Consider the following 27,130-nt stretch of genomic DNA (forward strand, 5'->3'; position numbering starts at 1 on the left):
CACCCTTAAAGCAGAAAATAAAGTCCAACAGAAGTCCAAAAATACATCAGCCCAGGGCTGCAGAGAGAGTATCCTCAGGCGAACAAGCACTTCCGGTACATCTCGGTGCGCGCGCGCAGGTGCGCGCAGCCTAGCCTTCTTGAGGATTCACGGAGCAGGTGGGCGGGGCTTATTCTAAAATATATAGAAAATAAGGATTTTAGGTGTCTCTATGCATTTACTGTGTTCATTAAATGTTTCTAAGGCGCTTAAGGGGTGTTTTGACTATAGTCCCATAAGCAGCTCACCCTTAAAGCATAAAATAAAGTCCAACAGAAGCCCAAAAGTACATCAGTCCAGGGCTGCAGAGAGAGTCTCCTCAGGCGAACAGGCACTTCCGAGCACTTCTCGGTGCGTGCGCGCAGGTGCGCGCAGCCCAGCCTTCTTGAGGATTCGCAGAGCAGGTGAGCGGGGCTTATTCTAAAATATATAGAAAATAAGGGTTTTAGGTGTTACTATGCATTTACTGTGTTCATTAAATGCCTCTAAGGTGCTTAAGGGGTGTTTTGACTATGGTCCTATAAGCAGTTCACCCTTAAAGCAGAAAATAAAGTCCAACAGAAGTCCAAAAGTACATCAGCCAGGGCTGCAGAGAGAGTCTCCTCAGGGGAACAGGCACTTCTGGTACTTCTCGGTGCGCGCGCGCAGGTGCGCACAGCCCAGCCTTCTTGAGGATTCATGGAGCAGGTGGGCGGGGCCTATTCTAAAATACATAGAAAATAAGGGTTTTAGGTGTTACTATGCATTTACTGTGTTTATTAAATGCTTCTAAGGCGCTTAAGGGGTGTTTTGACTATAGTCCTATCAGCAGTTCACCCTTAAAGCAGAAAATAAAGTCCAACAGAAGTCCAAAAGTACATCAGGCCAGGGCTGCAGAGAGAGTCTCTTCAGGCGAACATGCACTTCTGGTACTTCTCCGTGCGTACGCGCAGGTGTGCGCAGCCCAGCCTTCTTGAAGATTCATGGAGCAGGTGTGCGGTGCTTATTCTAAAATATATAGAAAATAAGGGTTTTAGGTGTTGCTATGCATTTACTGTGTTCATTAAATGCTTCTAAGGCGCTTAAGGGGTGTTTTGACTATAGTCCTATAAGCAGCTCACCCTTAAAGCAGAAAATAAAGTCCAACAGTAGTCCAAAAGTACATCAGTCCAGGGCTGCAGAGAGAGTCTCCTCAGGCGAACATGCACTTCCGGCACTTCTCGGTGCGCGCAAGCAGGTGCGTGCAGCCCAGCCCTCTTGAGGATTCACGGAGCAGGTGGGTGGGGCTTATTCTAAAATATATAGAAAATAAGGGTTTTAGGTGTTACTATGCATTTACTGTGTTCATTAAATGCTTCTAAGGCACTTAAGGGGTGTTTTGACTATAGTCCTATAAGCAGCTCACCCTTAAAGCATAAAATAAAGTCCAACAGAAGTCCAAAAGTACATCAGGCCAGGGCTGCAGAGAGAGTCTCCTCAGGCGAACAGGCACTTCTGGTACTTCTCGGTGCGCGCGCGCAGGTGTGCGCAGCCCGGCCTTCTTGAGGATTCATGGAGCAGGTGGGCAGTGCTTATTCTAAAACATATAGAAAATAAGTGTTTTAGGTGTTACTATGCATTTACTATGTTCATTAAATGCTTCTAAGGCACTTTAGGGGTATTTTGACTATAGTCCTATAAGCAGCTCACCCTTAAAGCAGCAAATAAAGTCCAACAGAAGTCCAAAAGTACATCAGTCCAGGGCTGCAGAGAGAGTGTCCTCAGGCGAACATGCACTTCCAGGCACTTATCGGTGCGTGCGCGCAGGTGCGCACAGCCCAGCCTTCTTGAGGATTCGCAGAGCAGGTGGGCAGGGCTTATTCTAAAATATATAGAAAATAAGGGTTTTAGGCGTTACTATGCATTTACTGTGTTCATTAAATGCTTCTAAGGCGCTTAAGGGGTGTTTTGACTATAGTCCTATAAGCAGTTCACCCTTAAAGCAGAAAATAAAGTCCAACAGAAGTCCAAAAGTACTTCAGTCCAGGGCTGCAGAGAGAGTGTCCTCAGGCGAAAATGCACTTCCGGCACTTCTCAGTGCGCGCGTGCAGGTGCGCGCAGCCCAGCCCTCTTGAGGATTCACGGAGCAGGTGGGTGGGGCTTATTCTATAATATATAGAAAATAAGGGTTTTAGGTGTTACTATGCATTTACTGTGTCCATTAAATGCCTCTAAGGTGCTTAAGGGGTGTTTTGACTATGGTCCTACAAGCAGTTCACCCTTAAAGCAGAAAATAAAGTCCAACAGAAGTCCAAAAGTACATCAGCCAGGGCTGCAGAGAGAGTCTCCTCAGGCGAACAGGCACTTCTGGTACTTCTCGGTGCGCGCGCGCAGGCGCGCACAGCCCAGCCTTCTTGAGGATTCATGGAGCAGGTGGGCGGGGCCTATTCTAAAATATATAGAAAATAAGGGTTTTAGGGTTTACTATGCATTTACTGTGTTCATTAAATGCTTCTAAGGCGCTTAAGGGGTGTTTTGACTATAGTCCTATCAGCAGTTCACCCTAAAGCATAAAATAAAGTCCAACAGAAGTCCAAAAGTACATCGGGCCAGGGCTGCAGAGAGAGTCTCTTCAGGCGAACATGCACTTCTGGTACTTCTCCGTGCGTACGCGCAGGTGTGCGCAGCCCAGCCTTCTTGAGGATTCATGGAGCAGGTGTGCATTGCTTATTCTAAAATATATAGAAAATAAGGGTTTTAGGTGTTACTATGCATTTACTGTGTTCATTAAATGCTTCTAAGGTGCTTAAGGGGTGTTTTGACTATAGTCCTATAAGCAGCTCACCCTTAAAGCAGAAAATAAAGTCCAACAGAAGTCCAAAAGTACATCAGTCCAGGGCTGCAGAGAGAGTCTCCTGATGCGAACATGCACTTCCGGCACTTCTCGGTGCGCGCACGCAGGTGCGTGCAGCCCAGCCCTCTTGAGGATTCACAGAGCAGGTGGGTCGAGCTTATTCTATAATATATAGAAAATAAGGGTTTTAGGTGTTACTATGCATTTACTGTGTTCATTAAATGCCTCTAAGGCGCTTAAGGGGTGTTTTGACTATAGTCCTATAAGCAGGTCACCCTTAAAGCAGAAAATAAAGTCCAACAGAAGTCCAAAAGTACATCAGCCCAGGGCTGCAGAGATAGTCTCCTCAGGCGAACAGGCACTTCCGGCACTTCTCGGTGCGCGCGCACAGGTGTGCGCAGCCCGGCCTTCTTGAGGATTCACGGAGCAGGTGGGCAGGGCTTATTCTAAAATATATAGAAAATAAGGGTTTTAGATGTTACTATGCATTCACTGTGTTCATTAAATGCTTCTAAGGCGCTTAAGGGGTGTTTTGACTATAGTCCTATCAGCAGTTCACCCTTAAAGCAGAAAATAAAGTCCAACAGAAGTCCAAAAGTACATCAGGCCAGGGCTGCAGAGAGAGTCTCCTCAGGCGAACAGGCACTTCTGGTACTTCTCGGTGCGCGCGCGCAGGTGTGCGCAGCCAGGCCTTCTTGAGGATTCACGGAGCAGGTGGGCGGGGCTTATTCTAAAATATATAGAAAATAAGGGTTTTAGATGTTACTATGCATTTACTGTGTTTATTAAATGCTTCTAAGGCGCTTAAGGGGTTTTTTGACTATAGTCCTATCAGCAGTTCACCCTTAAAGCAGAAAATAAAGTCCAACAGAAGTCCAAAAGTACATCAGGCCAGGGCTGTAGAGAGAGTCTCCTCAGGCGAACATGCACTTGTGGTACTTCTCCGTGCGTACGTGCAGGTGTGCGCAGCCCAGCCTTCTTGAGGATTCATGGAGCAGGTGTGCGGTGCTTATTCTAAAATATATAGAAAATAAGGGTTTTAGGTGTTACTATGCATTTACTGTGTTCATTAAATGCTTCTAAGGCACTTAAGGGGTGTTTTGACTATAGTCCTATAAGCAGCTCACCCTTAAAGCAGAAAATAAAGTCCAACAGAAGTCCAAAAGTACATCAGTCCAGGGCTGCAGAGAGAGTCTCCTCAGGCGAACATGCACTTCCGGCACTTCTCGGTGCGCACGCAGGTGCGTGCAGCCCAGCCCTCTTGAGGATTCACGGAGCAGGTGGGTGGGGCTTATTCTATAATATATAGAAAATAAGGGTTTTAGGTGTTACTATGCATTTACTGTGTTCATTAAATGCCTCTAAGGCGCTTAAGGGGTGTTTTGACTATAGTCCTATAAGCAGGTCACCCTTAAAGCAGAAAATAAAGTCCAACAGAAGTCCAAAAGTACATCAGCCCAGGGCTGCAGAGATAGTCTCCTCAGGCGAACAGGCACTTCCGGCACTTCTCGGTGCGCGCGCGCAGGTGCGTGCAGCCCAGCCCTCTTGAGGATTCACGGAGCAGGTGGGTCGGGCTTATTCTATAATATATAGAAAATAAGGGTTTTAGGTGTTACTATGCATTTACTGTGTTTATTAAATGCCTCTAAGGCGCTTAAGGGGTGTTTTGACTATAGTCCTATAAGCAGGTCACCCTTAAAGCAGAAAATAAAGTCCAACAGAAGTCCAAAAGTACATCAGCCCAGGGCTGCAGAGATAGTCTCTTCAGGCGAACAGGCACTTCTGGCACTTCTCGGTGCACGCGCAGGTGTGCGCAGCCCGGCCTTCTTGAGGATTCACGGAGCAGGTGGGCAGGGCTTATTCTAAAATATATAGAAAATAAGGGTTTTAGATGTTACTATGCATTTACTGTGTTCATTAAATGCTTCTAAGGCGCTTAAGGGGTGTTTTGACTATAGTCCTATCAGCAGTTCACCCTTAAAGCAGAAAATAAAGTCCAACAGAAGTCCAAAAGTACATCAGGCCAGGGCTTCAGAGAGAGTCTCCTCAGGTGAACAGGCACTTCTGGTACTTCTCGGTGCGCGCGCGCAGGTGTGCGCAGCCCGGCCTTCTTGAGGATTCACGGAGCAGGTGGGCGGGGCTTATTCTAAAATATATAGAAAATAAGGGTTTTAGATGTTACTATGCATTTATTGTGTTCATTAAATGCTTCTAAGGCGCTTAAGGGGTGTTTTGACTATAGTCCTATCAGCAGTTCACCCTTAAAGCAGAAAATAAAGTCCAACAGAAGTCCAAAAGTACATCAGGCCAGGGCTGTAGAGAGAGTCTCCTCAGGCGAACATGCACTTCTGGTACTTCTCAGTGCGCCCACGCTGGTGCGCGCAGGCCAGCCTTCTTGAGGATTCATGGAGCAGGTGGGCAGTGCTTATTCTAAAACATATAGAAAATAAGGGTTTTAGGTGTTACTATGCATTTACTATGTTCATTAAATTCTTCTAAGGCGCTTTAGGGGTATTTTGACTATAGTCCTTTAAGCAGCTCACCCTTAAATCAGAAAATAAAGTCCAACAGAAGTCCAAAAGTACATCAGTCCAGGGCTGCAGAGAGAGTCTCCTCAGGCGAAAATGCACTTCCGGCACTTCTCAGTGCGCGCTCGCAGGTGCGCGCAGCCCAGCCCTCTTGAGGATTCACGGAGCAGGAGGGTGGGGCTTATTCTAAAATATATAGAAAATAAGGGTTTTAGGTGTTACTATGCATTTACTGTGTTCATTAAATGCCTCTAAGGCGCTTAAGGGGTGTTTTGACTATAGTCCTATAAACAGGTCACCCTTAAAGCAGAAAATAAAGTCCAACAGAAGTCCAAAAATACATCAGCCCAGGGCTGCAGAGAGAGTATCCTCAGGCGAACAAGCACTTCCGGTACATCTCGGTGCGCGCGCGCAGGTGCGCGCAGCCTAGCCTTCTTGAGGATTCACTGAGCAGGTGGGCGGGGCTTATTCTAAAATATATAGAAAATAAGGATTTTAGGTGTCTCTATGCATTTACTGTGTTCATTAAATGTTTCTAAGGCGCTTAAGGGGTGTTTTGACTATAGTCCCATAAGCAGCTCACCCTTAAAGCATAAAATAAAGTCCAACAGAAGTCCAAAAGTACATCAGTCCAGGGCTGCAGAGAGAGTCTCCTCAGGCGAACAGGCACTTCCGAGCACTTCTCGGTGCGTGCGCGCAGGTGCGCGCAGCCCAGCCTTCTTGAGGATTCGCAGAGCAGGTGAGCGGGGCTTATTCTAAAATATATAGAAAATAAGGGTTTTAGGTGTTACTATGCATTTACTGTGTTCATTAAATGCCTCTAAGGTGCTTAAGGGGTGTTTTGACTATGGTCCTATAAGCAGTTCACCCTTAAAGCAGAAAATAAAGTCCAACAGAAGTCCAAAAGTACATCAGCCAGGGCTGCAGAGAGAGTCTCCTCAGGGGAACAGGCACTTCTGGTACTTCTCGGTGCGCGCGCACAGGTGCGCACAGCCCAGCCTTCTTGAGGATTCATGGAGCAGGTGGGCGGGGCCTATTCTAAAATACATAGAAAATAAGGGTTTTAGGTGTTACTATGCATTTACTGTGTTTATTAAATGCTTCTAAGGCGCTTAAGGGGTGTTTTGACTATAGTCCTATCAGCAGTTCACCCTTAAAGCAGAAAATAAAGTCCAACAGAAGTCCAAAAGTACATCAGGCCAGGGCTGCAGAGAGAGTCTCTTCAGGCGAACATGCACTTCTGGTACTTCTCCGTGCGTACGCGCAGGTGTGCGCAGCCCAGCCTTCTTGAAGATTCATGGAGCAGGTGTGCGGTGCTTATTCTAAAATATATAGAAAATAAGGGTTTTAGGTGTTGCTATGCATTTACTGTGTTCATTAAATGCTTCTAAGGCGCTTAAGGGGTGTTTTGACTATAGTCCTATAAGCAGCTCACCCTTAAAGCAGAAAATAAAGTCCAACAGTAGTCCAAAAGTACATCAGTCCAGGGCTGCAGAGATAGTCTCCTCAGGCGAACAGGCACTTCCGGCACTTCTCGGTGCGCGCGCGCAGGTGCGTGCAGCCCAGCCCTCTTGAGGATTCACGGAGCAGGTGGGTCGGGCTTATTCTATAATATATAGAAAATAAGGGTTTTAGGTGTTACTATGCATTTACTGTGTTTATTAAATGCCTCTAAGGCGCTTAAGGGGTGTTTTGACTATAGTCCTATAAGCAGGTCACCCTTAAAGCAGAAAATAATGTCCAACAGAAGTCCAAAAGTACATCAGCCCAGGGCTGCAGAGATAGTCTCCTCAGGCGAACAGGCACTTCCGGCACTTCTCGGTGCGCGCGCGCAGGTGCGTGCAGCCCGGCCTTCTTGAGGATTCACGGAGCAGGTGGGCAGGGCTTATTCTAAAATATATAGAAAATAAGGGTTTTAGATGTTACTATGCATTTACTGTGTTCATTAAATGCTTCTAAGGCGCTTAAGGGGTGTTTTGACTATAGTCCTATCAGCAGTTCACCCTTAAAGCAGAAAATAAAGTCCAACAGAAGTCCAAAAGTACATCAGGCCAGGGCTTCAGGGAGAGTCTCCTCAGGTGAACAGGCACTTCTGGTACTTCTCGGTGCGCGCGCGCAGGTGTGCGCAGCCCGGCCTTCTTGAGGATTCACGGAGCAGGTGGGCGGGGCTTATTCTAAAATATATAGAAAATAAGGGTTTTAGGTGTTACTATGCATTTACTGTGTTTATTAAATGCCTCTAAGGCGCTTAAGGGGTGTTTTGACTATAGTCCTATAAGCAGGTCACCCTTAAAGCAGAAAATAAAGTCCAACAGAAGTCCAAAGGTACATCAGCCCAGGGCTGCAGATATAGTCGCTTCAGGCGAACAGGCACTTCTGGCACTTCTCGGTGCACGCGCAGGTGTGCACAGCCCGGCCTTCTTGAGGATTCACGGAGCAGGTGGGCGGGGCCTATTCTAAAATATATAGAAAATAAGGGTTTTAGGGTTTACTATGCATTTACTGTGTTCATTAAATGCTTCTAAGGCGCTTAAGGGGTGTTTTGACTATAGTCCTATCAGCAGTTCACCCTTAAAGCAGAAAATAAAGTCCAACAGAAGTCCAAAAGTACATCAGTCCAGGGCTGCAGAGAGAGTCTCCTGATGCGAACATGCACTTCCGGCACTTCTCGGTGCGCGCACGCAGGTGCGTGCAGCCCAGCCCTCTTGAGGATTCACAGAGCAGGTGGGTCGAGCTTATTCTATAATATATAGAAAATAAGGGTTTTAGGTGTTACTATGCATTTACTGTGTTCATTAAATGCCTCTAAGGCGCTTAAGGGGTGTTTTGACTATAGTCCTATAAGCAGCTCACCCTTAAAGCATAAAATAAAGTCCAACAGAAGTCCAAAAGTACATCAGGCCAGGGCTGCAGAGAGAGTCTCCTCAGGCGAACAGGCACTTCTGGTACTTCTCGGTGCGCGCGCGCAGGTGTGCGCAGCCCGGCCTTCTTGAGATTCATGGAGCAGGTGGGCAGTGCTTATTCTAAAACATATAGAAAATAAGTGTTTTAGGTGTTACTATGCATTTACTATGTTCATTAAATGCTTCTAAGGCACTTTAGGGGTATTTTGACTATAGTCCTATAAGCAGCTCACCCTTAAAGCAGCAAATAAAGTCCAACAGAAGTCCAAAAGTACATCAGTCCAGGGCTGCAGAGAGAGTGTCCTCAGGCGAACATGCACTTCCAGGCACTTATCGGTGCGTGCGCGCAGGTGCGCACAGCCCAGCCTTCTTGAGGATTCGCAGAGCAGGTGGGCAGGGCTTATTCTAAAATATATAGAAAATAAGGGTTTTAGGCGTTACTATGCATTTACTGTGTTCATTAAATGCTTCTAAGGCGCTTAAGGGGTGTTTTGACTATAGTCCTATAAGCAGTTCACCCTTAAAGCAGAAAATAAAGTCCAACAGAAGTCCAAAAGTACTTCAGTCCAGGGCTGCAGAGAGAGTGTCCTCAGGCGAAAATGCACTTCCGGCACTTCTCAGTGCGCGCGCGCAGGTGCGCGCAGCCCAGCCCTCTTGAGGATTCACGGAGCAGGTGGGTGGGGCTTATTCTATAATATATAGAAAATAAGGGTTTTAGGTGTTACTATGCATTTACTGTGTCCATTAAATGCCTCTAAGGTGCTTAAGGGGTGTTTTGACTATGGTCCTACAAGCAGTTCACCCTTAAAGCAGAAAATAAAGTCCAACAGAAGTCCAAAAGTACATCAGCCAGGGCTGCAGAGAGAGTCTCCTCAGGCGAACAGGCACTTCTGGTACTTCTCGGTGCGCGCGCGCAGGTGCGCACAGCCCAGCCTTCTTGAGGATTCATGGAGCAGGTGGGCGGGGCCTATTCTAAAATATATAGAAAATAAGGGTTTTAGGGTTTACTATGCATTTACTGTGTTCATTAAATGCTTCTAAGGCGCTTAAGGGGTGTTTTGACTATAGTCCTATCAGCAGTTCACCCTCAAAGCATAAAATAAAGTCCAACAGAAGTCCAAAAGTACATCGGGCCAGGGCTGCAGAGAGAGTCTCTTCAGGCGAACATGCACTTCTGGTACTTCTCTGTGCGTACGCGCAGGTGTGCGCAGCCCAGCCTTCTTGAGGATTCATGGAGCAGGTGTGCATTGCTTATTCTAAAATATATAGAAAATAAGGGTTTTAGGTGTTACTATGCATTTACTGTGTTCATTAAATGCTTCTAAGGTGCTTAAGGGGTGTTTTGACTATAGTCCTATAAGCAGCTCACCCTTAAATCAGAAAATAAAGTCCAACAGAAGTCCAAAAGTACATCAGTCCAGGGCTGCAGAGAGAGTCTCCTCAGGCGAAAATGCACTTCCGGCACTTCTCAGTGCGCGCTCGCAGGTGCGCGCAGCCCAGCCCTCTTGAGGATTCACGGAGCAGGAGGGTGTGGCTTATTCTAAAATATATAGAAAATAAGGGTTTTAGGTGTTACTATGCATTTACTGTGTTCATTAAATGCCTCTAAGGCGCTTAAGGGGTGTTTTGACTATAGTCCTATAAACAGGTCACCCTTAAAGCAGAAAATAAAGTCCAACAGAAGTCCAAAAATACATCAGCCCAGGGCTGCAGAGAGAGTATCCTCAGGCGAACAAGCACTTCCGGTACATCTCGGTGCGCGCGCGCAGGTGCGCGCAGCCTAGCCTTCTTGAGGATTCACGGAGCAGGTGGGCGGGGCTTATTCTAAAATATATAGAAAATAAGGATTTTAGGTGTCTCTATGCATTTACTGTGTTCATTAAATGTTTCTAAGGCGCTTAAGGGGTGTTTTGACTATAGTCCCATAAGCAGCTCACCCTTAAAGCATAAAATAAAGTCCAACAGAAGCCCAAAAGTACATCAGTCCAGGGCTGCAGAGAGAGTCTCCTCAGGCGAACAGGCACTTCCGAGCACTTCTCGGTGCGTGCGCGCAGGTGCGCGCAGCCCAGCCTTCTTGAGGATTCGCAGAGCAGGTGAGCGGGGCTTATTCTAAAATATATAGAAAATAAGGGTTTTAGGTGTTACTATGCATTTACTGTGTTCATTAAATGCCTCTAAGGTGCTTAAGGGGTGTTTTGACTATGGTCCTATAAGCAGTTCACCCTTAAAGCAGAAAATAAAGTCCAACAGAAGTCCAAAAGTACATCAGCCAGGGCTGCAGAGAGAGTCTCCTCAGGGGAACAGGCACTTCTGGTACTTCTCGGTGCGCGCGCGCAGGTGCGCACAGCCCAGCCTTCTTGAGGATTCATGGAGCAGGTGGGCGGGGCCTATTCTAAAATACATAGAAAATAAGGGTTTTAGGTGTTACTATGCATTTACTGTGTTTATTAAATGCTTCTAAGGCGCTTAAGGGGTGTTTTGACTATAGTCCTATCAGCAGTTCACCCTTAAAGCAGAAAATAAAGTCCAACAGAAGTCCAAAAGTACATCAGGCCAGGGCTGCAGAGAGAGTCTCTTCAGGCGAACATGCACTTCTGGTACTTCTCCGTGCGTACGCGCAGGTGTGCGCAGCCCAGCCTTCTTGAAGATTCATGGAGCAGGTGTGCGGTGCTTATTCTAAAATATATAGAAAATAAGGGTTTTAGGTGTTGCTATGCATTTACTGTGTTCATTAAATGCTTCTAAGGCGCTTAAGGGGTGTTTTGACTATAGTCCTATAAGCAGCTCACCCTTAAAGCAGAAAATAAAGTCCAACAGTAGTCCAAAAGTACATCAGTCCAGGGCTGCAGAGAGAGTCTCCTCAGGCGAACATGCACTTCCGGCACTTCTCGGTGCGCGCAAGCAGGTGCGTGCAGCCCAGCCCTCTTGAGGATTCACGGAGCAGGTGGGTGGGGCTTATTCTAAAATATATAGAAAATAAGGGTTTTAGGTGTTACTATGCATTTACTGTGTTTATTAAATGCCTCTAAGGCGCTTAAGGGGTGTTTTGACTATAGTCCTATAAGCAGGTCACCCTTAAAGCAGAAAATAAAGTCCAACAGAAGTCCAAAAGTACATCAGCCCAGGGCTGCAGAGATAGTCTCTTCAGGCGAACAGGCACTTCTGGCACTTCTCGGTGCACGCGCAGGTGTGCGCAGCCCGGCCTTCTTGAGGATTCACGGAGCAGGTGGGCAGGGCTTATTCTAAAATATATAGAAAATAAGGGTTTTAGATGTTACTATGCATTTACTGTGTTCATTAAGTGCTTCTAAGGCGCTTAAGGGGTGTTTTGACTATAGTCCTATCAGCAGCTCACCCTTAAAGCAGAAAATAAAGTCCAACAGAAGTCCAAAAGTACATCAGTCCAGGGCTGCAGAGAGAGTCTCCTGATGCGAACATGCACTTCCGGCACTTCTCGGTGCGCGCACGCAGGTGCGTGCAGCCCAGCCCTCTTGAGGATTCACAGAGCAGGTGGGTCGAGCTTATTCTATAATATATAGAAAATAAGGGTTTTAGGTGTTACTATGCATTTACTGTGTTCATTAAATGCCTCTAAGGCGCTTAAGGGGTGTTTTGACTATAGTCCTATAAGCAGGTCACCCTTAAAGCAGAAAATAAAGTCCAACAGAAGTCCAAAAGTACATCAGCCCAGGGCTGCAGAGATAGTCTCCTCAGGCGAACAGGCACTTCCGGCACTTCTCGGTGCGCGCGCACAGGTGTGCGCAGCCCGGCCTTCTTGAGGATTCACGGAGCAGGTGGGCAGGGCTTATTCTAAAATATATAGAAAATAAGGGTTTTAGATGTTACTATGCATTCACTGTGTTCATTAAATGCTTCTAAGGCGCTTAAGGGGTGTTTTGACTATAGTCCTATCAGCAGTTCACCCTTAAAGCAGAAAATAAAGTCCAACAGAAGTCCAAAAGTACATCAGGCCAGGGCTGCAGAGAGAGTCTCCTCAGGCGAACAGGCACTTCTGGTACTTCTCGGTGCGCGCGCGCAGGTGTGCGCAGCCCGGCCTTCTTGAGGATTCACGGAGCAGGTGGGCGGGGCTTATTCTAAAATATATAGAAAATAAGGGTTTTAGATGTTACTATGCATTTACTGTGTTTATTAAATGCTTCTAAGGCGCTTAAGGGGTTTTTTGACTATAGTCCTATCAGCAGTTCACCCTTAAAGCAGAAAATAAAGTCCAACAGAAGTCCAAAAGTACATCGGGCCAGGGCTGCAGAGAGAGTCTCTTCAGGCGAACATGCACTTCTGGTACTTCTCCGTGCGTACGCGCAGGTGTGCGCAGCCCAGCCTTCTTGAGGATTCATGGAGCAGGTGTGCATTGCTTATTCTAAAATATATAGAAAATAAGGGTTTTAGGTGTTACTATGCATTTACTGTGTTCATTAAATGCTTCTAAGGTGCTTAAGGGGTGTTTTGACTATAGTCCTATAAGCAGCTCACCCTTAAAGCAGAAAATAAAGTCCAACAGAAGTCCAAAAGTACATCAGTCCAGGGCTGCAGAGAGAGTCTCCTGATGCGAACATGCACTTCCGGCACTTCTCGGTGCGCGCACGCAGGTGCGTGCAGCCCAGCCCTCTTGAGGATTCACAGAGCAGGTGGGTCGAGCTTATTCTATAATATATAGAAAATAAGGGTTTTAGGTGTTACTATGCATTTACTGTGTTCATTAAATGCCTCTAAGGCGCTTAAGGGGTGTTTTGACTATAGTCCTATAAGCAGGTCACCCTTAAAGCAGAAAATAAAGTCCAACAGAAGTCCAAAAGTACATCAGCCCAGGGCTGCAGAGATAGTCTCCTCAGGCGAACAGGCACTTCCGGCACTTCTCGGTGCGCGCGCACAGGTGTGCGCAGCCCGGCCTTCTTGAGGATTCACGGAGCAGGTGGGCAGGGCTTATTCTAAAATATATAGAAAATAAGGGTTTTAGATGTTACTATGCATTCACTGTGTTCATTAAATGCTTCTAAGGCGCTTAAGGGGTGTTTTGACTATAGTCCTATCAGCAGTTCACCCTTAAAGCAGAAAATAAAGTCCAACAGAAGTCCAAAAGTACATCAGGCCAGGGCTGCAGAGAGAGTCTCCTCAGGCGAACAGGCACTTCTGGTACTTCTCGGTGCGCGCGCGCAGGTGTGCGCAGCCCGGCCTTCTTGAGGATTCACGGAGCAGGTGGGCGGGGCTTATTCTAAAATATATAGAAAATAAGGGTTTTAGATGTTACTATGCATTTACTGTGTTTATTAAATGCTTCTAAGGCGCTTAAGGGGTTTTTTGACTATAGTCCTATCAGCAGTTCACCCTTAAAGCAGAAAATAAAGTCCAACAGAAGTCCAAAAGTACATCAGGCCAGGGCTGTAGAGAGAGTCTCCTCAGGCGAACATGCACTTGTGGTACTTCTCCGTGCGTACGTGCAGGTGTGCGCAGCCCAGCCTTCTTGAGGATTCATGGAGCAGGTGTGCGGTGCTTATTCTAAAATATATAGAAAATAAGGGTTTTAGGTGTTACTATGCATTTACTGTGTTCATTAAATGCTTCTAAGGCACTTAAGGGGTGTTTTGACTATAGTCCTATAAGCAGCTCACCCTTAAAGCAGAAAATAAAGTCCAACAGAAGTCCAAAAGTACATCAGTCCAGGGCTGCAGAGAGAGTCTCCTCAGGCGAACATGCACTTCCGGCACTTCTCGGTGCGCACGCAGGTGCGTGCAGCCCAGCCCTCTTGAGGATTCACGGAGCAGGTGGGTGGGGCTTATTCTATAATATATAGAAAATAAGGGTTTTAGGTGTTACTATGCATTTACTGTGTTCATTAAATGCCTCTAAGGCGCTTAAGGGGTGTTTTGACTATAGTCCTATAAGCAGGTCACCCTTAAAGCAGAAAATAAAGTCCAACAGAAGACCAAAAGTACATCAGCCCAGGGCTGCAGAGATAGTCTCCTCAGGCGAACAGGCACTTCCGGCACTTCTCGGTGCGCGCGCGCAGGTGCGTGCAGCCCAGCCCTCTTGAGGATTCACGGAGCAGGTGGGTCGGGCTTATTCTATAATATATAGAAAATAAGGGTTTTAGGTGTTACTATGCATTTACTGTGTTTATTAAATGCCTCTAAGGCGCTTAAGGGGTGTTTTGACTATAGTCCTATAAGCAGGTCACCCTTAAAGCAGAAAATAAAGTCCAACAGAAGTCCAAAAGTACATCAGCCCAGGGCTGCAGAGATAATCTCTTCAGGCGAACAGGCACTTCTGGCACTTCTCGGTGCACGCGCAGGTGTGCGCAGCCCGGCCTTCTTGAGGATTCACGGAGCAGGTGGGCAGGGCTTATTCTAAAATATATAGAAAATAAGGGTTTTAGATGTTACTATGCATTTACTGTGTTCATTAAGTGCTTCTAAGGCGCTTAAGGGGTGTTTTGACTATAGTCCTATCAGCAGTTCACCCTTAAAGCAGAAAATAAAGTCCAACAGAAGTCCAAAAGTACATCAGGCCAGGGCTTCAGAGAGAGTCTCCTCAGGTGAACAGGCACTTCTGGTACTTCTCGGTGCGCGCGCGCAGGTGTGCGCAGCCCGGCCTTCTTGAGGATTCACGGAGCAGGTGGGCGGGGCTTATTCTAAAATATATAGAAAATAAGGGTTTTAGATGTTACTATGCATTTATTGTGTTCATTAAATGCTTCTAAGGCGCTTAAGGGGTGTTTTGACTATAGTCCTATCAGCAGTTCACCCTTAAAGCAGAAAATAAAGTCCAACAGAAGTCCAAAAGTACATCAGGCCAGGGCTGTAGAGAGAGTCTCCTCAGGCGAACATGCACTTCTGGTACTTCTCAGTGCGCCCACGCTGGTGCGCGCAGGCCAGCCTTCTTGAGGATTCATGGAGCAGGTGGGCAGTGCTTATTCTAAAACATATAGAAAATAAGGGTTTTAGGTGTTACTATGCATTTACTATGTTCATTAAATTCTTCTAAGGCGCTTTAGGGGTATTTTGACTATAGTCCTTTAAGCAGCTCACCCTTAAATCAGAAAATAAAGTCCAACAGAAGTCCAAAAGTACATCAGTCCAGGGCTGCAGAGAGAGTCTCCTCAGGCGAAAATGCACTTCCGGCACTTTTCAGTGCGCGCTCGCAGGTGCGCGCAGCCCAGCCCTCTTGAGGATTCACGGAGCAGGAGGGTGGGGCTTATTCTAAAATATATAGAAAATAAGGGTTTTAGGTGTTACTATGCATTTACTGTGTTCATTAAATGCCTCTAAGGCGCTTAAGGGGTGTTTTGACTATAGTCCTATAAACAGGTCACCCTTAAAGCAGAAAATAAAGTCCAACAGAAGTCCAAAAATACATCAGCCCAGGGCTGCAGAGAGAGTATCCTCAGGCGAACAAGCACTTCCGGTACATCTCGGTGCGCGCACGCAGGTGCGCGCAGCCTAGCCTTCTTGAGGATTCACGGAGCAGGTGGGCGGGGCTTATTCTAAAATATATAGAAAATAAGGATTTTAGGTGTCTCTATGCATTTACTGTGTTCATTAAATGTTTCTAAGGCGCTTAAGGGGTGTTTTGACTATAGTCCCATAAGCAGCTCACCCTTAAAGCATAAAATAAAGTCCAACAGAAGTCCAAAAGTACATCAGTCCAGGGCTGCAGAGAGAGTCTCCTCAGGCGAACAGGCACTTCCGAGCACTTCTCGGTGCGTGCGCGCAGGTGCGCGCAGCCCAGCCTTCTTGAGGATTCGCAGAGCAGGTGAGCGGGGCTTATTCTAAAATATATAGAAAATAAGGGTTTTAGGTGTTACTATGCATTTACTGTGTTCATTAAATGCCTCTAAGGTGCTTAAGGGGTGTTTTGACTATGGTCCTATAAGCAGTTCACCTTTAAAGCAGAAAATAAAGTCCAACAGAAGTCCAAAAGTACATCAGCCAGGGCTGCAGAGAGAGTCTCCTCAGGGGAACAGGCACTTCTGGTACTTCTCGGTGCGCGCGCACAGGTGCGCACAGCCCAGCCTTCTTGAGGATTCATGGAGCAGGTGGGCGGGGCCTATTCTAAAATACATAGAAAATAAGGGTTTTAGGTGTTACTATGCATTTACTGTGTTTATTAAATGCTTCTAAGGCGCTTAAGGGGTGTTTTGACTATAGTCCTATCAGCAGTTCACCCTTAAAGCAGAAAATAAAGTCCAACAGAAGTCCAAAAGTACATCAGGCCAGGGCTGCAGAGAGAGTCTCTTCAGGCGAACATGCACTTCTGGTACTTCTCCGTGCGTACGCGCAGGTGTGCGCAGCCCAGCCTTCTTGAAGATTCATGGAGCAGGTGTGCGGTGCTTATTCTAAAATATATAGAAAATAAGGGTTTTAGGTGTTGCTATGCATTTACTGTGTTCATTAAATGCTTCTAAGGCGCTTAAGGGGTGTTTTGACTATAGTCCTATAAGCAGCTCACCCTTAAAGCAGAAAATAAAGTCCAACAGTAGTCCAAAAGTACATCAGTCCAGGGCTGCAGAGATAGTCTCCTCAGGCGAACAGGCACTTCCGGCACTTCTCGGTGCGCGCGCGCAGGTGCGTGCAGCCCAGCCCTCTTGAGGATTCACGGAGCAGGTGGGTCGGGCTTATTCTATAATATATAGAAAATAAGGGTTTTAGGTGTTACTATGCATTTACTGTGTTTATTAAATGCCTCTAAGGCGCTTAAGGGGTGTTTTGACTATAGTCCTATAAGCAGGTCACCCTTAAAGCAGAAAATAAAGTCCAACAGAAGTCCAAAAGTACATCAGCCCAGGGCTGCAGAGATAGTCTCCTCAGGCGAACAGGCACTTCCGGCACTTCTCGGTGCGTGCGCGCAGGTGCGTGCAGCCCGGCCTTCTTGAGGATTCACGGAGCAGGTGGGCAGGGCTTATTCTAAAATATATAGAAAATAAGGGTTTTAGATGTTACTATGCATTTACTGTGTTCATTAAATGCTTCTAAGGCGCTTAAGGGGTGTTTTGACTATAGTCCTATCAGCAGTTCACCCTTAAAGCAGAAAATAAAGTCCAACAGAAGTCCAAAAGTACATCAGGCCAGGGCTTCAGGGAGAGTCTCCTCAGGTGAACAGGCACTTCTGGTACTTCTCGGTGCGCGCGCGCAGGTGTGCGCAGCCCGGCCTTCTTGAGGATTCACGGAGCAGGTGGGCGGGGCTTATTCTAAAATATATAGAAAATAAGGGTTTTAGGTGTTACTATGCATTTACTGTGTTTATTAAATGCCTCTAAGGCGCTTAAGGGGTGTTTTGACTATAGTCCTATAAGCAGGTCACCCTTAAAGCAGAAAATAAAGTCCAACAGAAGTCCAAAGGTACATCAGCCCAGGGCTGCAGAGATAGTCGCTTCAGGCGAACAGGCACTTCTGGCACTTCTCGGTGCACGCGCAGGTGTGCACAGCCCGGCCTTCTTGAGGATTCACGGAGCAGGTGGGCGGGGCCTATTCTAAAATATATAGAAAATAAGGGTTTTAGGGTTTACTATGCATTTACTGTGTTCATTAAATGCTTCTAAGGCGCTTAAGGGGTGTTTTGACTATAGTCCTATCAGCAGTTCACCCTTAAAGCAGAAAATAAAGTCCAACAGAAGTCCAAAAGTACATCAGTCCAGGGCTGCAGAGAGAGTCTCCTGATGCGAACATGCACTTCCGGCACTTCTCGGTGCGCGCACGCAGGTGCGTGCAGCCCAGCCCTCTTGAGGATTCACAGAGCAGGTGGGTCGAGCTTATTCTATAATATATAGAAAATAAGGGTTTTAGGTGTTACTATGCATTTACTGTGTTCATTAAATGCCTCAAAGGCGCTTAAGGGGTGTTTTGACTATAGTCCTATAAGCAGGTCACCCTTAAAGCAGAAAATAAAGTCCAACAGAAGTCCAAAAGTACATCAGCCCAGGGCTGCAGAGATAGTCTCCTCAGGCGAACAGGCACTTCCGGCACTTCTCGGTGCGCGCGCACAGGTGTGCGCAGCCCGGCCTTCTTGCGGATTCACGGAGCAGGTGGGCAGGGCTTATTCTAAAATATATAGAAAATAAGGGTTTTAGATGTTACTATGCATTTACTGTGTTCATTAAATGCCTCTAAGGCGCTTAAGGGGTGTTTTGACTATAGTCCTATAAGCAGGTCACCCTTAAAGCAGAAAATAAAGTCCAACAGAAGTCCAAAAGTACATCAGGCCAGGGCTGTAGAGAGAGTCTCCTCAGGCGAACATGCACTTGTGGTACTTCTCCGTGCGTACGCGCAGGTGTGCGCAGCCCAGCCTTCTTGAGGATTCATGGAGCAGGTGTGCGGTGCTTATTCTAAAATATATAGAAAATAAGGGTTTTAGGTGTTACTATGCATTTACTGTGTTCATTAAATGCTTCTAAGGCACTTAAGGGGTGTTTTGACTATAGTCCTATAAGCAGCTCACCCTTAAAGCAGAAAATAAAGTCCAACAGAAGTCCAAAAGTACATCAGTCCAGGGCTGCAGAGAGAGTCTCCTCAGGCGAACATGCACTTCCGGCACTTCTCGGTGCACGCGCAGGTGCGTGCAGCCCAGCCCTCTTGAGGATTCACGGAGCAGGTGGGTGGGGCTTATTCTATAATATATAGAAAATAAGGGTTTTAGGTGTTACTATGCATTTACTGTGTTCATTAAATGCCTCTAAGGCGCTTAAGGGGTGTTTTGACTATAGTCCTATAAGCAGGTCACCCTTAAAGCAGAAAATAAAGTCCAACAGAAGTCCAAAAGTACATCAGCCCAGGGCTGCAGAGATAGTCTCCTCAGGCGAACAGGCACTTCCGGCACTTCTCGGTGCGCGCGCGCAGGTGCGTGCAGCCCAGCCCTCTTGAGGATTCACGGAGCAGGTGGGTCGGGCTTATTCTATAATATATAGAAAATAAGGGTTTTAGGTGTTACTATGCATTTACTGTGTTTATTAAATGCCTCTAAGGCGCTTAAGGGGTGTTTTGACTATAGTCCTATAAGCAGGTCACCCTTAAAGCAGAAAATAAAGTCCAACAGAAGTCCAAAAGTACATCAGCCCAGGGCTGCAGAGATAGTCTCTTCAGGCGAACAGGCACTTCTGGCACTTCTCGGTGCACGCGCAGGTGTGCGCAGCCCGGCCTTCTTGAGGATTCACGGAGCAGGTGGGCAGGGCTTATTCTAAAATATATAGAAAATAAGGGTTTTAGATGTTACTATGCATTTACTGTGTTCATTAAATGCTTCTAAGGCGCTTAAGGGGTGTTTTGACTATAGTCCTATCAGCAGTTCCCGCTTAAAGCAGAAAATAAAGTCCAACAGAAGTCCAAAAGTACATCAGGCCAGGGCTTCAGAGAGAGTATCCTCAGGTGAACAGGCACTTCTGGTACTTCTCGGTGCGCGCGCGCAGGTGTGCGCAGCCCGGCCTTCTTGAGGATTCACGGAGCAGGTGGGCGGGGCTTATTCTAAAATATATAGAAAATAAGGGTTTTAGATGTTACTATGCATTTATTGTGTTCATTAAATGCTTCTAAGGCGCTTAAGGGGTGTTTTGACTATAGTCCTATCAGCAGTTCACCCTTAAAGCAGAAAATAAAGTCCAACAGAAGTCCAAAAGTACATCAGGCCAGGGCTGTAGAGAGAGTCTCCTCAGGCGAACATGCACTTCTGGTACTTCTCAGTGCGCGCACGCTGGTGCGCGCAGGCCAGCCTTCTTGAGGATTCATGGAGCAGGTGGGCAGTGCTTATTCTAAAATATATAGAAAATAAGGGTTTTAGGTGTTACTATGCATTTACTATGTTCATTAAATTCTTCTAAGGCGCTTTAGGGGTATTTTGACTATAGTCCTTTAAGCAGCTCACCCTTAAATCAGAAAATAAAGTCCAACAGAAGTCCAAAAGTACATCAGTCCAGGGCTGCAGAGAGAGTCTCCTCAGGCGAAAATGCACTTCCGGCACTTCTCAGTGCGCGCTCGCAGGTGCGCGCAGCCCAGCCCTCTTGAGGATTCACGGAGCAGGAGGGTGGGGCTTATTCTAAAATATATAGAAAATAAGGGTTTTAGGTGTTACTATGCATTTACTGTGTTCATTAAATGCCTCTAAGGCGCTTAAGGGGTGTTTTGACTATAGTCCTATAAACAGGTCACCCTTAAAGCAGAAAATAAAGTCCAACAGAAGTCCAAAAATACATCAGCCCAGGGCTGCAGAGAGAGTATCCTCAGGCGAACAAGCACTTCCGGTACATCTCGGTGCGCGCGCGCAGGTGCGCGCAGCCTAGCCTTCTTGAGGATTCACGGAGCAGGTGGGCGGGGCTTATTCTAAAATATATAGAAAATAAGGATTTTAGGTGTCTCTATGCATTTACTGTGTTCATTAAATGTTTCTAAGGCGCTTAAGGGGTGTTTTGACTATAGTCCCATAAGCAGCTCACCCTTAAAGCATAAAATAAAGTCCAACAGAAGCCCAAAAGTACATCAGTCCAGGGCTGCAGAGAGAGTCTCCTCAGGCGAACAGGCACTTCCGAGCACTTCTCGGTGCGTGCGCGCAGGTGCGCGCAGCCCAGCCTTCTTGAGGATTCGCAGAGCAGGTGAGCGGGGCTTATTCTAAAATATATAGAAAATAAGGGTTTTAGGTGTTACTATGCATTTACTGTGTTCATTAAATGCCTCTAAGGTGCTTAAGGGGTGTTTTGACTATGGTCCTATAAGCAGTTCACCCTTAAAGCAGAAAATAAAGTCCAACAGAAGTCCAAAAGTACATCAGCCAGGGCTGCAGAGAGAGTCTCCTCAGGGGAACAGGCACTTCTGGTACTTCTCGGTGCGCGCGCGCAGGTGCGCACAGCCCAGCCTTCTTGAGGATTCATGGAGCAGGTGGGCGGGGCCTATTCTAAAATACATAGAAAATAAGGGTTTTAGGTGTTACTATGCATTTACTGTGTTTATTAAATGCTTCTAAGGCGCTTAAGGGGTGTTTTGACTATAGTCCTATCAGCAGTTCACCCTTAAAGCAGAAAATAAAGTCCAACAGAAGTCCAAAAGTACATCAGGCCAGGGCTGCAGAGAGAGTCTCTTCAGGCGAACATGCACTTCTGGTACTTCTCCGTGCGTACGCGCAGGTGTGCGCAGCCCAGCCTTCTTGAAGATTCATGGAGCAGGTGTGCGGTGCTTATTCTAAAATATATAGAAAATAAGGGTTTTAGGTGTTGCTATGCATTTACTGTGTTCATTAAATGCTTCTAAGGCGCTTAAGGGGTGTTTTGACTATAGTCCTATAAGCAGCTCACCCTTAAAGCAGAAAATAAAGTCCAACAGTAGTCCAAAAGTACATCAGTCCAGGGCTGCAGAGAGAGTCTCCTCAGGCGAACATGCACTTCCGGCACTTCTCGGTGCGCGCGAGCAGGTGCGTGCAGCCCAGCCCTCTTGAGGATTCACGGAGCAGGTGGGTGGGGCTTATTCTATAATATATAGAAAATAAGGGTTTTAGGTGTTACTATGCATTTACTGTGTTCATTAAATGCCTCTAAGGCGCTTAAGGGGTGTTTTGACTATAGTCCTATAAGCAGGTCACCCTTAAAGCAGAAAATAAAGTCCAACAGAAGTCCAAAAGTACATCAGCCCAGGGCTGCAGAGATAGTCTCCTCAGGCGAACAGGCACTTCCGGCACTTCTCGGTGCGCGCGCGCAGGTGCGTGCAGCCCAGCCCTCTTGAGGATTCACGGAGCAGGTGGGTCGGGCTTATTCTATAATATATAGAAAATAAGGGTTTTAGGTGTTACTATGCATTTACTGTGTTTATTAAATGCCTCTAAGGCGCTTAAGGGGTGTTTTGACTATAGTCCTATAAGCAGGTCACCCTTAAAGCAGAAAATAAAGTCCAACAGAAGTCCAAAAGTACATCAGCCCAGGGCTGCAGAGATAGTCTCTTCAGGCGAACAGGCACTTCTGGCACTTCTCGGTGCACGCGCAGGTGTGCGCAGCCCGGCCTTCTTGAGGATTCACGGAGCAGGTGGGCAGGTCTTATTCTAAAATATATAGAAAATAAGGGTTTTAGATGTTACTATGCATTTACTGTGTTCATTAAATGCTTCTAAGGCGCTTAAGGGGTGTTTTGACTATAGTCCTATCAGCAGTTCACCCTTAAAGCAGAAAATAAAGTCCAACAGAAGTCCAAAAGTACATCAGGCCAGGGCTTCAGGGAGAGTCTCCTCAGGTGAACAGGCACTTCTGGTACTTCTCGGTGCGCGCGCGCAGGTGTGCGCAGCCCGGCCTTCTTGAGGATTCACGGAGCAGGTGGGCGGGGCTTATTCTAAAATATATAGAAAATAAGGGTTTTAGGTGTTACTATGCATTTACTGTTTTTATTAAATGCCTCTAAGGCGCTTAAGGGGTGTTTTGACTATAGTCCTATAAGCAGGTCACCCTTAAAGCAGAAAATAAAGTCCAACAGAAGTCCAAAAGTACATCAGCCCAGGGCTGCAGAGATAGTCGCTGCAGGCGAACAGGCACTTCTGGCACTTCTCGGTGCACGCGCAGGTGTGCGCAGCCCGGCCTTCTTGAGGATTCACGGAGCAGGTGGGCAGGGCTTATTCTAAAATATATAGAAAATAAGGGTTTTAGATGTTACTATGCATTTACTGTGTTCATTAAATGCTTCTAAGGCGCTTAAGGGGTGTTTTGACTATAGTCCTATCAGCAGTTCACCCTTAAAGCAGAAAATAAAGTCCAACAGAAGTCCAAAAGTACATCAGGCCAGGGCTTCAGAGAGAGTCTCCTCAGGTGAACAGGCACTTCTGGTACTTCTCGGTGCCCGCGCGCAGGTGTGCGCAGCCCGGCCTTCTTGAGGATTCACGGAGCAGGTGGGCGGGGCTTATTCTAAAATATATAGAAAATAAGGGTTTTAGATGTTACTATGCATTTATTGTCTTCATTAAATGCTTCTAAGGCGCTTAAGGGGTGTTTTGACTATAGTCCTATCAGCAGTTCCCGCTTAAAGCAGAAAATAAAGTCCAACAGAAGTCCAAAAGTACATCAGGCCAGGGCTTCAGAGAGAGTATCCTCAGGTGAACAGGCACTTCTGGTACTTCTCGGTGCGCGCGCGCAGGTGTGCGCAGCCCGGCCTTCTTGAGGATTCACGGAGCAGGTGGGCGGGGCTTATTCTAAAATATATAGAAAATAAGGGTTTTAGATGTTACTATGCATTTATTGTGTTCATTAAATGCTTCTAAGGCGCTTAAGGGGTGTTTTGACTATAGTCCTATCAGCAGTTCACCCTTAAAGCAGAAAATAAAGTCCAACAGAAGTCCAAAAGTACATCAGGCCAGGGCTGTAGAGAGAGTCTCCTCAGGCGAACATGCACTTCTGGTACTTCTCAGTGCGCGCACGCTGGTGCGCGCAGGCCAGCCTTCTTGAGGATTCATGGAGCAGGTGGGCAGTGCTTATTCTAAAACATATAGAAAATAAGGGTTTTAGGTGTTACTATGCATTTACTATGTTCATTAAATTCTTCTAAGGCGCTTTAGGGGTATTTTGACTATAGTCCTTTAAGCAGCTCACCCTTAAATCAGAAAATAAAGTCCAACAGAAGTCCAAAAGTACATCAGTCCAGGGCTGCAGAGAGAGTCTCCTCAGGCGAAAATGCACTTCCGGCACTTCTCAGTGCGCGCTCGTAGGTGCGCGCAGCCCAGCCCTCTTGAGGATTCACGGAGCAGGAGGGTGGGGCTTATTCTAAAATATATAGAAAATAAGGGTTTTAGGTGTTACTATGCATTTACTGTGTTCATTAAATGCCTCTAAGGCGCTTAAGGGGTGTTTTGACTATAGTCCTATAAACAGGTCACCCTTAAAGCAGAAAATAAAGTCCAACAGAAGTCCAAAAATACATCAGCCCAGGGCTGCAGAGAGAGTATCCTCAGGCGAACAAGCACTTCCGGCACATCTCGGTGCGCGCGCGCAGGTGCGCGCATCCTAGCCTTCTTGAGGATTCACGGAGCAGGTGGGCGGGGCTTATTCTAAAATATATAGAAAATAAGGATTTTAGGTGTCTCTATGCATTTACTGTGTTCATTAAATGTTTCTAAGGCGCTTAAGGGGTGTTTTGACTATAGTCCCATAAGCAGCTCACCCTTAAAGCATAAAATAAAGTCCAACAGAAGTCCAAAAGTACATCAGTCCAGGGCTGCAGAGAGAGTCTCCTCAGGCGAACAGGCACTTCCGAGCACTTCTCGGTGCGTGCGCGCAGGTGCGCGCAGCCCAGCCTTCTTGAGGATTCGCAGAGCAGGTGAGCGGGGCTTATTCTAAAATATATAGAAAATAAGGGTTTTAGGTGTTACTATGCATTTACTGTGTTCATTAAATGCCTCTAAGGTGCTTAAGGGGTGTTTTGACTATGGTCCTATAAGCAGTTCACCCTTAAAGCAGAAAATAAAGTCCAACAGAAGTCCAAAAGTACATCAGCCAGGGCTGCAGAGAGAGTCTCCTCAGGGGAACAGGCACTTCTGGTACTTCTCGGTGCGCGCGCACAGGTGCGCACAGCCCAGCCTTCTTGAGGATTCATGGAGCAGGTGGGCGGGGCCTATTCTAAAATACATAGAAAATAAGGGTTTTAGGTGTTACTATGCATTTACTGTGTTTATTAAATGCTTCTAAGGCGCTTAAGGGGTGTTTTGACTATAGTCCTATCAGCAGTTCACCCTTAAAGCAGAAAATAAAGTCCAACAGAAGTCCAAAAGTACATCAGGCCAGGGCTGCAGAGAGAGTCTCTTCAGGCGAACATGCACTTCTGGTACTTCTCCGTGCGTACGCGCAGGTGTGCGCAGCCCAGCCTTCTTGAAGATTCATGGAGCAGGTGTGCGGTGCTTATTCTAAAATATATAGAAAATAAGGGTTTTAGGTGTTGCTATGCATTTACTGTGTTCATTAAATGCTTCTAAGGCGCTTAAGGGGTGTTTTGACTATAGTCCTATAAGCAGCTCACCCTTAAAGCAGAAAATAAAGTCCAACATTAGTCCAAAAGTACATCAGTCCAGGGCTGCAGAGAGAGTCTCCTCAGGCGAACATGCACTTCCGGCACTTCTCGGTGCGCGCGAGCAGGTGCGTGCAGCCCAGCCCTCTTGAGGATTCACGGAGCAGGTGGGTGGGGCTTATTCTATAATATATAGAAAATAAGGGTTTTAGGTGTTACTATGCATTTACTGTGTTCATTAAATGCCTCTAAGGCGCTTAAGGGGTGTTTTGACTATAGTCCTATAAGCAGGTCACCCTTAAAGCAGAAAATAAAGTCCAACAGAAGTCCAAAAGTACATCAGCCCAGGGCTGCAGAGATAGTCTCCTCAGGCGAACAGGCACTTCCGGCACTTCTCGGTGCGCGCGCGCAGTTGCGCGCAGCCCAGCCTTCTCGAGGATTCACGGAGCAGGTGGGCGGGGCTTATTCTAAAATATATAGAAAATAAGGGTTTTAGGTGTTACTATGCATTTACTGTGTTCATTAAATGTTTCTAAGGCGGTTAAAGGGTGTTTTGACTATAGTCCTATAAGCAGCTCACCCTTAAAGCATAAAATAAAGTCCAACAAATGTCCAAAAGTACATCAGTCCAGGGCTGCAGAGAGAGTCTTCTCAGGCGAACAGGCACTTCCGGGCACTTCTCGGTGTGTGTGCGCTGGTGCGCACAGCCCAGCCTTCTTGAGGATTCACGGAGCAGGTGGGCGGGGCTTATTCTAAAATATATAGAAAATAAGGGTTTTAGGTGTTACTATGCATTTACTGTGTTCATTAAATGCTTCTAAGGCACTTAAGGGGTGTTTTGACTATAGTCCTATAAGTAGTTCACCCTTAAAGCAGAAAATAAAGTCCAACAGAAGTCCTAAAGTACATTAGGCCAGGGCTGCAGAGAGAGTCTCCTCAGGCGAACATGCACTTCTGGTACTTCTCAGTGCGCGCACGCTGGTGCGCGCAGGCCAGCCTTCTTGAGGATTCATGGAGCAGGTGGGCAGTGCTTATTCTAAAATATATAGAAAATAAGGGTTTTAGGTGTTACTATGCATTTACTATGTTCATTAAATTCTTCTAAGGCGCTTTAGGGGTATTTTGACTATAGTCCTTTAAGCAGCTCACCCTTAAATCAGAAAATAAAGTCCAACAGAAGTCCAAAAGTACATCAGTCCAGGGCTGCAGAGAGAGTCTCCTCAGGCGAAAATGCACTTCCGGCACTTCTCAGTGCGCGCTCGCAGGTGCGCGCAGCCCAGCCCTCTTGAGGATTCACGGAGCAGGAGGGTGGGGCTTATTCTAAAATATATAGAAAATAAGGGTTTTAGGTGTTACTATGCATTTACTGTGTTCATTAAATGCCTCTAAGGCGCTTAAGGGGTGTTTTGACTATAGTCCTATAAACAGGTCACCCTTAAAGCAGAAAATAAAGTCCAACAGAAGTCCAAAAATACATCAGCCCAGGGCTGCAGAGAGAGTATCCTCAGGCGAACAAGCACTTCCGGTACATCTCGGTGCGCGCGCGCAGGTGCGCGCAGCCTAGCCTTCTTGAGGATTCACGGAGCAGGTGGGCGGGGCTTATTCTAAAATATATAGAAAATAAGGATTTTAGGTGTCTCTATGCATTTACTGTGTTCATTAAATGTTTCTAAGGCGCTTAAGGGGTGTTTTGACTATAGTCCCATAAGCAGCTCACCCTTAAAGCATAAAATAAAGTCCAACAGAAGCCCAAAAGTACATCAGTCCAGGGCTGCAGAGAGAGTCTCCTCAGGCGAACAGGCACTTCCGAGCACTTCTCGGTGCGTGCGCGCAGGTGCGCGCAGCCCAGCCTTCTTGAGGATTCGCAGAGCAGGTGAGCGGGGCTTA

General features: G+C 46.6%; 1 protein-coding gene across 1 annotated transcript in view; it reads left to right on the plus strand.

The window, feature by feature from the left end:
• The window catches only part of MYO1F (myosin IF), an 860,973-nt gene that overhangs the window by 571,301 nt on the left and 262,542 nt on the right, over window positions 1-27,130 (plus strand). The gene's annotated exons all lie outside the window — the stretch shown is intronic.

Source organism: Ambystoma mexicanum, chromosome 1p (genome assembly GCF_040938575.1).
Source record: "Ambystoma mexicanum isolate Mex_15411 chromosome 1p, UKY_AmexF1_1, whole genome shotgun sequence".
NCBI lineage: Eukaryota > Metazoa > Chordata > Amphibia > Caudata > Ambystomatidae > Ambystoma > Ambystoma mexicanum.